The following is a 14,312-nucleotide window of genomic DNA, read 5'->3' as shown; positions in this document are numbered from 1 at the left end:
ACACTGCATGCGGTTTACGGCAGCAGATACTTTGAGAAAACTGCCGGGCTCAGTCGGGCTGTTCCAAACTGACGTTGGCCCAAACTCTGCCTCACTTCATCTAGAGTGGGACATGTCTGTATCGAAGGATTGGTTCACACCTGATTTGCCCAGACACCTCGCAGGAGGTGTGGTAAGATGGGGTAAGCTGGAATCTACAACGATAAAGTAAAAGGTAAGGGTGGGAGTCCTTCAGCTTTCAGCTCAACAAGCGTGTTCTGTTCATTCTCTCTGAAGCATCTGGCACTGGTCACTCAGGCAGCACACTGGGCCAGATGGCCCATTGGTTTGACCTAGTATGACCTGTCTTGTGTTCTTATGTAAGTCATCTAAGGGAGACTGACTTCCAGGATCCCAGGACTGATCCTCTGGGGAATGAAGCACAACAGTGACAGGCTGTGCAGCCTGCACTAGTCTCCTGTACCTGAAAAGCCTGCAGCCTGAAGTGCTGGGCCAGCTATGCCAGTACCTGGTTCCTCAACTGCAGCTACAGGTCCTGCTCCATGTGACTCCAAAGCCAAAGAGCTGCAGAGATCCAACCCTCATAATCTTTGCCATTTATTTTCCTTTTTCTATTATTAGTGATGCAATAGTGAAATCTAAGGAGAAAACTAATTCACTTTGAGGCTGTGGGCTAAATATAAGCAATAATTTGGTTTCGGTATTGAAATGTTCAGCTCTCCAAATTTGGGATGCACTGCCGGGGTGAAAACCTCTGATTGGGGTTTTGGTACCACTAAATATGCACCTGCCTCCTTGGGTTGCTGTTCTAGGATTTATAAGGGTTGATTTTCTGCTGTATTCTTCTGATGGTTTGACTAAATTGATGACTTGATTCCAACGCAATATCCTAGTTAACTTGTTGATTTACTGATTTGACCTGAACTTTATCACTGTATTGTTTAACCTTTCATTAGCTAGTCGTTTAGCCTTAGCAATGTATGTTCTTGGTTGTATTTGTTCATGTTAATAAAACATGAAACTGGGATATTGAGTCATTTCTTTCAATAAGCAACAAGGGCTGGAACTGTGGAGAATGTGAACGGAGATCAGACATTGGACGTCTGAGCCTTATCAGATTTGTTAAATTAACACTGTGTTTCCCAAAGGAGCAATGGAGAGGGCATCTATCTTAGCTCCAGCTGCGGCCGGGTGGGGAGGGAGAGCTCAGACCATCACAAGGGAAAATAAGCTCCCCTACCCAGGCTTTCAGGAATTTGGGGAGGGGTGCAGTGTGTCTGAGTGAGGAGAGATCAGTGAGGTGGGGCTGATCTGAGTAGGGTCAGGGGTCTTGCTCTGCAGCCACTCTCATGGCCCTGCCCAATCCTTACCCCAGTCTGATTTGCCCAGGGGTTGGGCCTTGTCAGGCCAAGATGGGGTTGGAGCTCTGGTTGGAAGGGCTGTAAAAGGTAGTGAACAGTTTGTAAATTTCAGCCAGCAGGGTGTTGGTAGAGTAAATGTGTGTGTGTTAAAGGGACGCTGCTGACAGAGGACAGGATGAAGGTGGTGCAGGCAACTGTAACTGCGTCTCCTGCTTTTCAGAAGTTTGAGTGTTGCGGCTGCAGAGGTTCTGCAAGGGGCTGATGTTGCTCCAGCCAATCTTAACTCTGCATTATGGAAGGGTTTTGCCCTTTCATGATTAATTCTCCTCAGTACTAACTGGGCTCTGAGGCTGACCCCAAGCTAAATGCTTAGAAAGAAAACAATGAAAATATCAACTGTCCATGACTCGTTTAAAACAAATCCTGTCCCTCCTGTCTGCACTGGCAATGATGAGAGGAAACCAAGCCAAGTGATTCATTGCCTCGGGAGAAGTTTAACCACTTCCATTCTCTGTATCTTTACTGTAACGGAAAGGAACAAGAAAAGCAAACGGAGTTCACAGAGAAAAAGTGGCAGATTTCTTTTCTCTCCAAAGCTCTGAGAGCAAACCCTGTTCTCCACATGACCCTCTTCTTTATATTTAACTCATCCCATTTGGTCTGGTTTACTGCTAGTAGCACATCCTCGCTCTGCTTCCTTCAGCGTCTCAGTGTGATTACGATTAGATGAGTAATGTCCGTCCTTTCCCCTTCAACCTGCAAAGGAAACTTCTGCTTCACCACACCAGCTAACAAGAAGTCATGAAAGCAGTTTCCTTGGGAATTCCAGTCCTTGTATTACCACCAAAAACACTAGACTGAGAAATGAGTGGTTCTTTAAAATCAATGTCTTCAACTAAGGCCTGGTCTACACTCGGTGGGGTCGATCTATAGACGCAACTTCAGCTACGTGAATAGCGTAGCTGAAGTCGAAGTACCTTAGCTAGAATTACTTACCCATCCTCACGGCGCGGATCGACGCCCACGGCTCCTCTGTCGACTCCGCTACCGCCACTCACTCTGGTGGAGTTCCGGAGTCGACAGGAGCGTGTTCGGGGTTCGATATCGCATCTAGATGAGACGCGATATATCGAACTCCGAGAAATCGATTGCTACCCGCCGATCTGGCGGGGAGTGAAGACATACCCTAAGAGGCTATATCTGATCTCACAGGACCAGCCGCCCACCCAGGTCAATATATAACTTAGATATTTCCCCAAAATCACATTGATGCCAATCCTTCAGTATCTAAATGCTAAAGGTTTATTTATAGAAAGAAAGAAAGAAAGAAAGAAAGAAAGAAAGAAAGAAAGAAAGAAAGGTGAGAATTAAAATTGGTTAAAGGAATCAAATACAATAATTGCAAAGTTCTTGGTTCAGGCTTATAGCAGTGATAGAATAAACTGCTGGCTTGATAAGTCTTTGGGTGCTTCCAAGTCACTGGAAGTGCCTCTCCCTTGGTTAGATGCTCCCATTAGTATAAGTCCATAGTCCAGATGTTTGAGCAGGAAAGAGGCTGGAGCAGGCTAGAGGCACAGTGGAGATGTTTCCAGGGCCTCTTTTAACTTCTGCCATATGAAGGGAAACCCATTGTTTCAAAGTCCTCAGCACAGCTAGTGGAAAATCACAGGTGAAAGATGGGAGCTTGGAGTCACATGGGCAAGTCCCTGTCCATGCCCCATTTTGCTCAGTCATTGCAGGATGGATACTTTGCAGGATACGTCAGATAGAACATTCACAGAAAAGTCCGTTCAGTGTAGATGGGAGCCTCCCATGGTCCATTGTGAATTAAGTGTCCGCTCGATGGGCCACCACTGCTAACAGCTCACTTCAGCGGATGCATAGAATGGAACACAGAAAGAAGATATTTATACATACAGAGACCATGAAAAGGTGGAAGTAGCCATACCAACTCTAAGAGGCCAATCAACTGAGATGAGCAATCATCAGCAGGAGAAAAACCTTTGAAGTGATAATCAAGATGACCCACAGAAGGTGTGAGGACACTTAACGTGGAGAAATAGATTCAATTAGTGCAATGACCCAACCATTCCCAGTCTCTGTTTAAAACTAAGTTAATTTTATCTAATTTGCATATTAATTCAAGTTCAGCAGTCTCTCTTTGGAGTCTGTTTTTGAAGTTTTTTTGTTGCAAAATTGCCACCTTCAAGTCTGTCACTGAGTGGTTAGAGAGGCTGAAGTGTTCTCCTACTGGGTTTTGAATGTTATGATTCCTGATGTCAGATTTGTGTCCATTTATTCTTTTGCATAGAGACTGTCCAGTTTGGCCAATGTACCTATGGCAGAGAGGCATTGCTGGCACATGATGGCATAGATCACTTTGGTAGATGTGCAGGTGAATGAGCCCTGATGGCGTGGCCACTTTGGAGAAGTGGGGCCCAGAGTGTCCAGCCCTGCTGCTGTGCCAAGAAGCACAGACGTGGGACAGCATGGCGGAAGCTGAGCTGTTTGGTCCTGTCCTCCACTGGGCACAAGCTGTCATTGTCTCGCCAGGCTGGGACAATGGTCGGTCTTGGGGCTGGTCTATTTGCTCTGAACCCTCAGATCATGTGCTCTGATCCATGAACAGCACGTCAGGATCAAGGCACATGTCCTGGACCCCAGACCCCAGCTGCAGAAGCCTTGGTAGGATGGATGGAGTGGCCGTGAGGACAGGAACTGCAGTGTCCCTAGGACAGAAGAGCTGATTCCCTGAGGCTCCTCCTGTATCTCAGGGTCTCCTAGAAAGGAGCCAGTGACTTTTCTCAGGGTCCCATGTCCTGCATCTCACAGGTGTTGGTTTCAGTCTCTCAGGCCCCAGCCAGGCCTGGTTTTCACTGTTAGTGCTTAATGCAACCGTGCAGAGCTCTGGCTGAGAGTCCCAGCTCCTTCCTCTGCTCCCTGTGCCCCCGCCCCAGGAGGCGTAAGGGTCCCAACATTGCACTGCACTGACAGCTCTGGGAACGTGGGGCGGCTTGGGTCCAAGCTGGGAGGACACAACGGAAACGGGACTCTTCTAGTCTCTCCTTTGCAGCCCCCTGACGGGGTTAAGGGGAAATTCCGCCCCAGACCGGCCCATTCTACTCACCTCCAAGAGGTGCTGCAGCTTAGCTGGGGTGGGGGTCTCAGTGAGCAGGCACCCGACCATGGCGTCCAGCCTCTGTAAATAGGTGTTGTGCAGAGCCTGCAAGAAGCGGGAACACCCGTCAGTCATGGGACATGGGGCTACACCAGTCACGGGACCAGGGGGGTTCTCTGAGAGCCCTGGCCAGACCCAAAAGGCACATCCTGGCCTCTCCCATTCACATCATTCCAAGGACACTTGGCAAGAGTTCCTAGTCGGATGCCTGCTGGCTCCTCAATCCTTGGCCTTAGCAGTTCTCTGTGCAGGGGCTGGTACCCAGCAGACTAGGGACCAGCCAAACTGCAATGGGTGGGAAGAAGGATCCCCGGGAGAGTCCAGGCAGCAGAACACAGAATGAGGAGAGGGAAGGCTGGGATCAGCCACAGAGGGGTAATACAATCCCCCCTGGAGGGAAGGGGCCCTCCCTGCCAGTTTGTCTCGGGCCTGTTCCCAGCTCTGCTCACTCCTCCCTATTCTCAGCAGCTCCATCAAACCAAGGGAGCAGGGACCAGAGGCGGCTCCTGCTCCTGGGACAGGGAAGCAGGATCGTGACCTACCTGGAAGTGGGTGGTATCCTGCCCAGTGCCCATCGTGAAGATGGTGCAAAGAAGAGCCCACAGGAGGCGTGATTCCAGCTCCAGGCAAGCAGCGGCTTCAGTTTGCTGCGGGAGAGAAGAGCCCGTGTTATCCTTGGCGGCACCGGAGTGGCGCTGGCACTGCCATGGCCATGACCCTCCCCGCAGTGATCCCCTCCCTACGGCCGCTGTAACGTTCCTGGAGTGAAATCACCCCCCAGCCAGGAAAGTGGAGACGGTCCCGCCTCCTCTGCTGGGGGATGGGAACAGCCACAGCTGGGGGTAATCTCGGCCGGAGAAGATCTGGGACTCTGCCCAGACCCGATCAGCACCAGGGTTAAGGCAGCTGGATGGGACGGTCCTGGTACCTGAGGCTGCAAACTGCAGCCATGGAGCTGAGATGATGGAGGTTGGCTCTGGCACCATGGGCAGATTTTCAATCAGCTCCTGAGAGACCCCAAGAAGATAAATTTGCATGTGAGACTCAGGCCCCGCAGACCCACAGGCACTTTCCAGGAGGAGGCCAAAGTGCTCTGCAGAAACAGCCAGTGTCACTCCCAACCCCAACCAGCTGGGCCCCATTCCTCCCATCCATCAAACTTCCTTCCCCTCCTCCTCCGGCCTTACACCCCCCACTGCCAGCTCCCGATTGGTGTCAGAAGCTCTCCTTCCCTGCTCCCCAGCCCTCAGCCACAGGAACCACTGTCCTCTGCTTCCCTCTGGCCCCACCAACTCTTTCTCTCGTTTCTGGGTCCTCGCCCCAGGGGCCAGACACGGGGTCCCAGTCACCGCAATGCTCCACGAGGGCCGCTGGAGATGTGGGGCTCCAGAGTGTTCAGCCCTGCTGCTGTGCCAAGAAGCACAGACGTGGGACACTACGGAGGAAGCGGAGCTGTTTGGCCATCAACTAGGAGTGGGGTGGGGAGAGAGAGAGACAGTTAGGTAGGGACCTCCCAACCCACCTACACCAGCTCCATGGCTCAGGAACCCCATGGAGTTGGACAGGGAAAGCCGCCCGCTTCCCGAAACCAGTGTCGCCCTGCACAGACTGGGGTTGTAACTGGGACAGTGTCTGTGGGGAGCGGACACCTTGGCCTGTGTGAGACAAATGCCCCACTTTGGGGTGCCAGGTAACAAGGGAGCAGTTCCCCATTGGGGTGATGGATTCTCTGGGACAAGACCCCTGTGTGGGTGGGGATGGAAGAAGGGGCAGGGCAGACTCAGGGGCAGCGCAGCTGTAAGATTTTTGTACCTCAGCTCTGCCCTGGAGGTTCTCCTGGATGACCCTGATGGTGTCTTGTTCAGGGACACCTCCTCCTCCTCCTTCTCTTCTTCCTCCTCCTCAGCCCACTGCTGCTGGGCACTGGGGTCTCTGCACCAGGGAGAGCAGGAGAAAGGACAATCCCTGCTGCCACTGGGGGATGCAGTGTAGAGAAATGGCTCAATGTCCCCATCCTCAACAAGGAGCCCCATGGCACAGAGTGGCTGCACCCTGCCCTCCCAGAGACACCTCAGGCCCATCAGCCTCAGGGCCCCGTGGCCATCAGCCCCCAACCTCATCAGGGGAGGCTGAGCTCCTGACTCTGCCCAGCATCCCCTGCTACAGGGTGCAGCTGTGCCACCCCACTGGTGTTAGTGGGGCTCCCATGTCTCAGTCCTGGTGTCTTGGTGACCCAATGGGTACAGGGTGTTATTAGTCCCCTACAGCCCCCATCCTTCCCCCTGTCCCCTGGGTCTCCCTCACCTGCACAGAGGAGCCTTCAGCCTCAGGGCTGTCAGACCCCACAGAGGAGGTGCTGGCCCTCAGGAGTAGGCAGAGCTGCCGGTCTCATGCCGGAGCCGCCCAGCTCCTGCTCGGCTGGCTGGGGCCTCGGTGGCCAGGCTGGTGGATAGCTCCTGCTGGGCCCTGGGGCTGGGCCTGGCTCCTCTGCTTCCTGGAAAGGAAGCCGCAGAGCCACCTTGCCCGGCTCCTGCCCTCGCCTGGGTCCTCCTACATAGCATCACCCGGGGCCACCTCCATTTGGGACCAGAAGGTGCCTCAGGGCCTGCTAAGGGAGCTGGTCTTTTCCTCTTCCTCCAGAAGGTCAGGGAGCTTCTCCGCTTTGCCTGCCCACTGGCCTCTTCCTCGCCCGCGGGGACAGAGGGGCCACTCTCCTCCTGGGCAAGACGGACACTGCTCCCTACTGGCTCCAGAGCCACCTGCCCAGCCTTCCTCCTCAGCATCCGCTTCCACCGCACCATCCTGAACTGAGTGGGGAGCAGCCATGAGTCTGGGCTCAAGGCAGCTCTCAATGGGCCTGCCTGCTCCTGCCTACGTCCCTCTGCTGAGGCAATTCCTCCTCCCCACACACCCCACCCCAGGGCAGGGGCTGCCGTCCACACGCACTGGCAGCAGCTCACAGCACAGGCTGCTCCCAATGTTCCCCCTCACCCAATAGGGCCCTGTGAAACTGGGAGAGTCTCATTCTTTCAGAGCAATGGGGCTCTCCGTTAGTTTGGACAAACCGCCCTCCACCCCAGTAGACCCCGCCCCTCCCAGGCCAGAGAAAGAGCGGAACCCGGATAGTCCTAAATGAAAGTTCGTTCACACGGTGCCAATCCCAGGAGGGAGGAGTCGCCTCAGTTCCCACTGATTTCACTGCTTGCCATTGTGGGTGTTCAGCACCTGGCAGGTTCTGCCTCCCGAAAGACTCTCGACGTTGGGAACAATCTCCTGCAAGGGAAAGGCTGGGAGCCCTATTGCTGGGCCATTCCCACCCCACTGGCGATGGCTCTGGAGACCTCCACTCACTTGCTCTAGATGAGATGGAGCTGGATGGCAGATGCTCTCCTCAATCTCCTCCACCCAGGTGGGCTGGAAAGGGTGCTGCACAATGCCCTGCCAGTAGGGTAGAGGGTAGAAGCCAGGAGACCGAAAGTGGCTGTGAAAACAAGACAATGTTTTATTGCCAGGGAATGGATAAATTCAGCCTAGCAACTGGGGGTTCACAACACTCACCTACGGCCAGCAGGACACCCCCCATCTCCAGGTCTCCTAGCACCTCACGCACATTCCTGAAGCGTGACGGCCCAAGGGCTCTAGGGCATTTCTTCAGAGGTGTCTCCACTGTCGTCGTCTTTGCTGTTGTCATGTTCCATTCTATAGGAGTTTATAAAAATATGCTAATGAGTGTGAATATAATGTAACTGCAGCATGCTTCATGCAAAAGGTCTCTTGTAAGGTATCATTACAAGGCTTATAATCTACTGAGTGTGGTCATCCTATTTGTATAAATGTATCACTTTTGTATCTGTATCTGAGTGGAAGGGAACAAATGGGGCAGCCATCGTGAGAAATCCACTAGCTACCACCTGAGCTGGAACAAAGGCTGACCAGGGAAAGGAGTGTGAGGAGGGCTCCAGGGAGGCATGGCAAGGCCCAGCCCAGCCCAGCCGAGTGGCTCCCTCCAGTCCGTTCCCGACTGAGCGGCTCCCTTCGGCCTGGCTTCGTCCGCCCCTGCCTGGCCCCAGCTGAGTACCCCAGGCCCAGCCCGGTCCCAGCCTGGCCACGGCTGTTTTGACCATATATGGCCTGTGACGTTATGGGTGTAATATAATCTCTCATTGGAAGGTGACAGGGCCAGAAAGAGTTAATTAACTCACAGACTGACTTAACCCTTTAAAGACTGGTTAGGAAGATATGTAAAAATCCACCCACTTTCCTTTGAAAGAGCCCGTGTGGATAGCTTTGAAAAGGTCTCAGATGGAGTAAGGGCTGTTAAGAAAGTTGAGCAGCTCTATAAGCAAGTGGCTGTGTTTGGCCAGCTGGTTGGGAAGACAATGGTGTTGGAACAGGAATGTCTCCATTCTGATTCTTTAAGTGAGCAGTCTGTGCTTCTGTGTTGATGCAAATTACTTGGCTGGCAGGGAGAAGACTTGCTAATGGCTGTTAGCAAAGAGAGCCCACCCCATCAGCCAGTAAATTCTGTTAAGCAAGAAAATCAGGGTTTGATCCTTCAGAACAAGGAGGAAGTTTGCAAAGGAAGCCACAGGTTCATGGGTGGCAAGTCTGTAGAAATTTTGGTGGTGCTCAGAACCTGCCTCAACTCTGCCCCCACCTGCCTAAGGCTCTGAGAGGGGTCTCGGCGGGGGAGGTCTGGGGTGCAGATCCTGGGCTGGGGATTAGGGTCCAGGGTGCAGGCTTTGGGATGGAGTTTGGGTGCTGGGTGCAGGCTCTGGGCTGGGGCAGGGGGTGGGTGTGCAGGAGGGGGTGAAGGGTGCAGGCTTTGGGACGGAGTTTGGGGTTGGGAAGGTGTGTGGAAGGGGGTGCACCTTCTGGGAAGGGAGTTTGGGGATAGGAGGGAGTACAGGGGTGAGGGCTGTGGAGCTGAGGACGCGGGAGTCATGCTGTGGGGGGGCTCAGGCCTGGGTCAGAGGCTTAGGGTGCCGGGGGATGAGGTTTGGGGCTGAGGTTGAGGAGTTCATGCTGCAGGGGCGCTCAGGGATGGGGCTGAGGATTAGGTGCAGGGGATGAGGGTTGGGGCTCAGGATTAGGTGTGGGGGATGAGGGTCTGGCTGGGGTTGAGGATTAGGTGCGGGGATGAGGGCCCGGCTCGGGCTGAGGATTAGGTGCAGGGGATGAGGGCTCGGGCTGGGGCGGAGGGTTTGGGGCTTTGGAGAGGCTCAGGGTAAGGGCCGGGGCCCTATCCAGGCAGGGCTGGGAGAGACCCAGCTCCAAATATTGCTGGAGCAGGCACCCGGCCCCTGAATAATCCTGGAGCCCGTGCAACGCAGGTGTATATAACCTGCCGCCTATGCACGGGTTAACCCTAAAAGGCGCAAACCCCAATGGTATTGAGCCAAAGGTGTGGCATGATGACAAAAATGATTGTAGGTGGACCCTTGCAATGAATTTGTTGTTATCGCTAATGGTAATTTTTGTAACTAATGTGTTGCTACTACCAAGAACTGTAAAAATGTTCCAGCTAAGGTGACCAGATGTCCCCATTTTATAGGGACAGTCCCAATATTTGGGGCTTTTTCTTATATAGGCTCCTATTACGCCCCACGCCCTGTCCTGATTTTTCACACTTGCCGTCTGGTCACCCACATGTGTGGGTCCCAGCTGCTCCCTGCTCCCCTCACTGAAGCAGGTGTGCAGGGTTACTGCCCTGGGAACTGCAGGGCATCAGTGGACATGGGGCTGGCTGGAGGCAGGGCAGGGGCTGACTGGAGGTAGGGTCTGGCTGCAGGCAGGGCAACGGGTGCAGGGCTGGTGCGGGCAGGACAGAGTGTGCGGCAGGGGCGGGCAGGAAACAGGCTGGCTGAGGGCAGGGAGTGCGGGGCTGGCTGGAGACCGGGGCTGGAGGCAGGGCAGGGAATGCGGGGCTGGCTGGAGACGGGCCGGTCAGGCAGGGCTGGTGCAGGCAGGGGCTGGCTGCGGACAGGGGGTGCAGCCCACCCTGTACGGTGGTTGCCCCCTCTTCCTCCCTCCCCCACCAGGGTAGCAGCAGCAGCCTGGCTCAGGGGCTATTTAAAGGGCCCAGGGCTCCCCTGCTTCTACCGCCCCAGCCCTTTAAATAGCCGCCAAAGCTGCACCACTTCCCCAGAGCTCCCCAGGCCCTTTAAATACCCCCCGCCCGGGGGAAGCCGTGTTATACTAATATAATAAAAACCAACAGGATCTAATTAAGAGGGATAAGGCAAAGATGCCACATTTATTGTAAATACCATAACAAAACAAAAGACAACAGTAAACAACGTTGTTTTACTACTTATTACTATCACTACTTATTCCTTATACACACACACACACACACACACACATATATTCATTCACACAATCATTCATTCAGGTTCTGTACAGATGTTATAGTTACCAGCCTAGACATTGCTCATGCCAAGTTACTGGCCAGGTATCTTGGTCATGAGGATGGAGCCAAGTCTGTGTCAGATGCATTTGATGCTCCTGGAGGCTGGCAGCAGAACCATAGACTCAGGCTGTGGCTACACTTAGCACTTCAAAGCGCTGCTGTGGTAGTGCTGCCGCGGCAGCGCTTTGAAGCGCTAAGTGTAGTCAAAGCACCAGCGCTGGGAGAAAGCCTCCCTGCGCTGTCCATACTCCACCTCCTGTGGGGAATAACGGACAGCGCTGGGAGCCGCACTCCCAGCGCTGGGGCTTTGATCACACTGGCGCTTTGTAGCGCCAGAATTTGCAGCGCTGGAGAGGGTGTGTTTTCACACCCTGCTGCAGCGCTGCAAATTTGTAAGTGTAGCCAAGCCCTCAAAGTCCTCAGTCTTTAGAGTCCAGTTTGATAGGAATTTATTCCTATGTCAGTCCATGAGAGTTGCTTCATTTTGCTGTTGCTAAATCAATCAGCAGGTGGCTGGCTCCATTCTGTCAGATGCTTGTTTTTCCTTCCTTTGAGGTAGTGGGGTCATCTGGTTGATCCCACTTGACACCTTCTTCAGCCGACACTGAATTCTTCAGGCTGGTAACTTCCTAACCATTCATTCATTGTTTAAACTAGGCATGCATTCACATACATTCTCTATCTTAATTACATCTAGTTCACTGTCTTTTTACCTTTAGGGTGTTACCAATTTATGTGACCCTCCTGTCTTTTAACAAGCAAAGATAAAGTGAGATGAAAACTTACAGAGGGTGGGGATCTCTATTTATACACTATAACAGCTACTGTTTTGGCTTACTTAGAGATAATTAATGTTTAACAAGTTTTATACAAAGTATTTCTTTGAGCTTAACAAGTTTTATACCAAGTATCTCTTTGAGCAGGCTTCACACAGATACAGCTGGTGGCTTGCAGGTTAGAGGCTAAATGTTGGGAATCACAAATTTACTTCTAACATAAACCTTAAGTTATAAAGTATTAATTAACAATAAATTAATAAATCATTTCTTTTATAAACCATGTTTAATATAAACCTTCTTTAATATCCCTACAGCCGGGCCACCCCGGTACAGCGCACTGCTCTTGCCAGTACACTGTACTGGGGCTTGGGCACAGGGCCCTCTAGGGCAGGGCCCGATTCAGGGAATTGGTTGAATTGGCCTAAAGCTGGCCCTGCTGGCAGCTCCAGCCTTTTTATAGGCAGAGGCTGGCTGGTGTGTCACACAATCTCTTTATTACTCGCCTGAGATGGGTCACCTGTTACTTGTGGCTCTGAATATGCATATAAGGCAAATCCCAAAAGGTCTGACCATCTATGGCCATCAGGTAGCAGTGATATGGAAGTGCTATCACCACAGCGGTGACCATAAAGTCAGGTGTTTTGACCACCTATGGCCTGTGATGTTATGGGCGTAATATAATATCTTATTCAGCCAATCACTCAGACAAAGAAGTTGTTTATATCTGCAGAAGATAATGCTGCCTGCTTCTTGTTTACACTTCTCTGCACGAGATGTCACTATTGTTTCATTGGCAATGGAGTGTGATGTCACAGACTGTGTACATCATCATGTAATGACTGACTGCACCCACCACTTTTAAACCACTTGGTTTGCACCCATGCCCTTAATCCTGTCCTAAAATTACCTTTTCATGTCACTAAGCTCTCTTGTTGCTGTGGGGTACTGTAGGTGTGAGGCAGGGCGGGTTGGGAGAAGAAATATTCTTTATCTGAAGAAGTGATCTGTATGAGGAAAACATTTGAAAACTTGTTTACTGAGTAATGTGAGTTCTTCACTCTACTTGATAGCATTTCTCTGCTTGTAACATGAACTTGTGAACACCACATCCAAGCAATTCCAAAATTCCAGGAATATTCTAGGCATCAGTGAGCAGAACCGTATTGGTTTTGGTGAAAATTGGAATGGGAAATAGACCAGTCATGCTTAAGTTAGGTTTGGCGCCTAACTCCTATTGAAATCAGTGGGTGTTATGCACCTAATCTGCTGGTGCAATTTTCAAAAGCACCTTTAAGCATCTGTTTGCATCTTAAGCACCTAAATATCTTTGAAACACTGGTCCTTCATCTCTGCCTCAGTTCCCCATCTATAAATGGAGGTTAATAATACTTTATCCTACTGTTTGCCTATCTTGTCTATTTGTTTAGATTGTATTTGAGGCACGGGACAATCTCTTACTATGTTTTTGTAATGGGACCCTGAATTTTGGTTGGGACATCTAAACACTACCATAAAACAAAAAATGATCAGCCCCATAATATAAAGGCCCACCAATGATCTATTTTTCAGGGCAAGTCACAGGCCCAGCTGCCTCAGAGGAAAGTCTGAGAAACACAATATCAAACAATTATGGATTAACCTGCCCATAGGAGAAGGTTCTTCCTGACCCCTATCAGTTGGTGGTAGGCTTATATCCTGAAGCATAAGGATTTATATCCCTTCTACATTTTGTATACCAGCGAAGTTTGGATGATATGGTCCATATAAATGTCTAATCCTTTTCTGAATCAGCAGCGTCTCACCCAGGAAACTCAACGCCAATATCCTGAGGAGAGAGTGACACACACAATCAGACAGAGACTTAGGGCTTCCCCCACCTTTAGCAACAACTGAAACCCCCTCCCCACAGAGGCATGTCCTGATTTTATTTGCCCCCATGTTAATCCAGCCCAGAGCCTGCCCCCCCGCCCGGCCTGGTGACAGTGAGTGAGGGCGGGGGAGGGAGGGGGCCGGCGTGAGCAGGGCAGGGCCTCGGGGAGGGGCCACGGCAGATCCGGGGCTGCTCTGAGGGTCACAAAGGGCCCGTGGGCGCGAAGAGGCTGCAGCCCCGGAACTGCCGGACAACGCACAGCTTGACTCTGCCCCTCGGTCCCTGCGCACATGGGACGGGACTCGCCCGCCCCGCGCCCCAGGCCGCCGCTCGTGGGGCTGCTCCCCGGCAGCTCAGCCCCTGCCCCACCTGCTGCTGCCCCCCAGGCCCCGCGGGGGTGAAGCCCTTTCACTCCGCTGCCTCTGCCCTATGACCCCCCCCGCCACAGCCCGGCTCCCGGGGCAGGGGCGCGGCAGGGGCTGGGCCTGGCGCCTGGCACTGGGGGTCTGAGCCCCCAGCCCGTGCGGATCCGCCACTCACCGTCCCGCCTCAGCGCTCCTCGGACCTGCCCCACCCCGGCCGCCGGCTGCCCCCGCGCCCCCCCGCTTTGAGCCCCCCAGCAGCGCCGGGGCGGGAGTCCCACTGGTACCGCCCGCGGGGACTGAGCCGCAACCCCGCGGCTCCCGGGCTGGGGCCGCCCTGGCCGCGAGCG

At 52.8% G+C, this 14,312-nt stretch overlaps 1 long non-coding RNA gene across 1 annotated transcript; it reads right to left on the bottom strand.

The window, feature by feature from the left end:
* Positions 1-7,960: 7,960 nt before the first annotated feature.
* LOC120385045 lies at positions 7,961-12,696 on the bottom strand. The gene is made up of 3 exons (XR_005589229.1): positions 12,638-12,696; positions 8,098-8,238; positions 7,961-8,020 (listed from the first exon to the last, which is right to left on the bottom strand). It is a non-coding gene; the product is annotated as an uncharacterized LOC120385045 (long non-coding RNA).
* Positions 12,697-14,312: the final 1,616 nt, after the last annotated feature.

This window comes from Mauremys reevesii, linkage group 17, assembly GCF_016161935.1.
Source record: "Mauremys reevesii isolate NIE-2019 linkage group 17, ASM1616193v1, whole genome shotgun sequence".
NCBI lineage: Eukaryota > Metazoa > Chordata > Testudines > Geoemydidae > Mauremys > Mauremys reevesii.
Note: the sequence above shows the minus strand (reverse complement) of the source record. Positions and strands in the feature narration are given on the sequence as shown.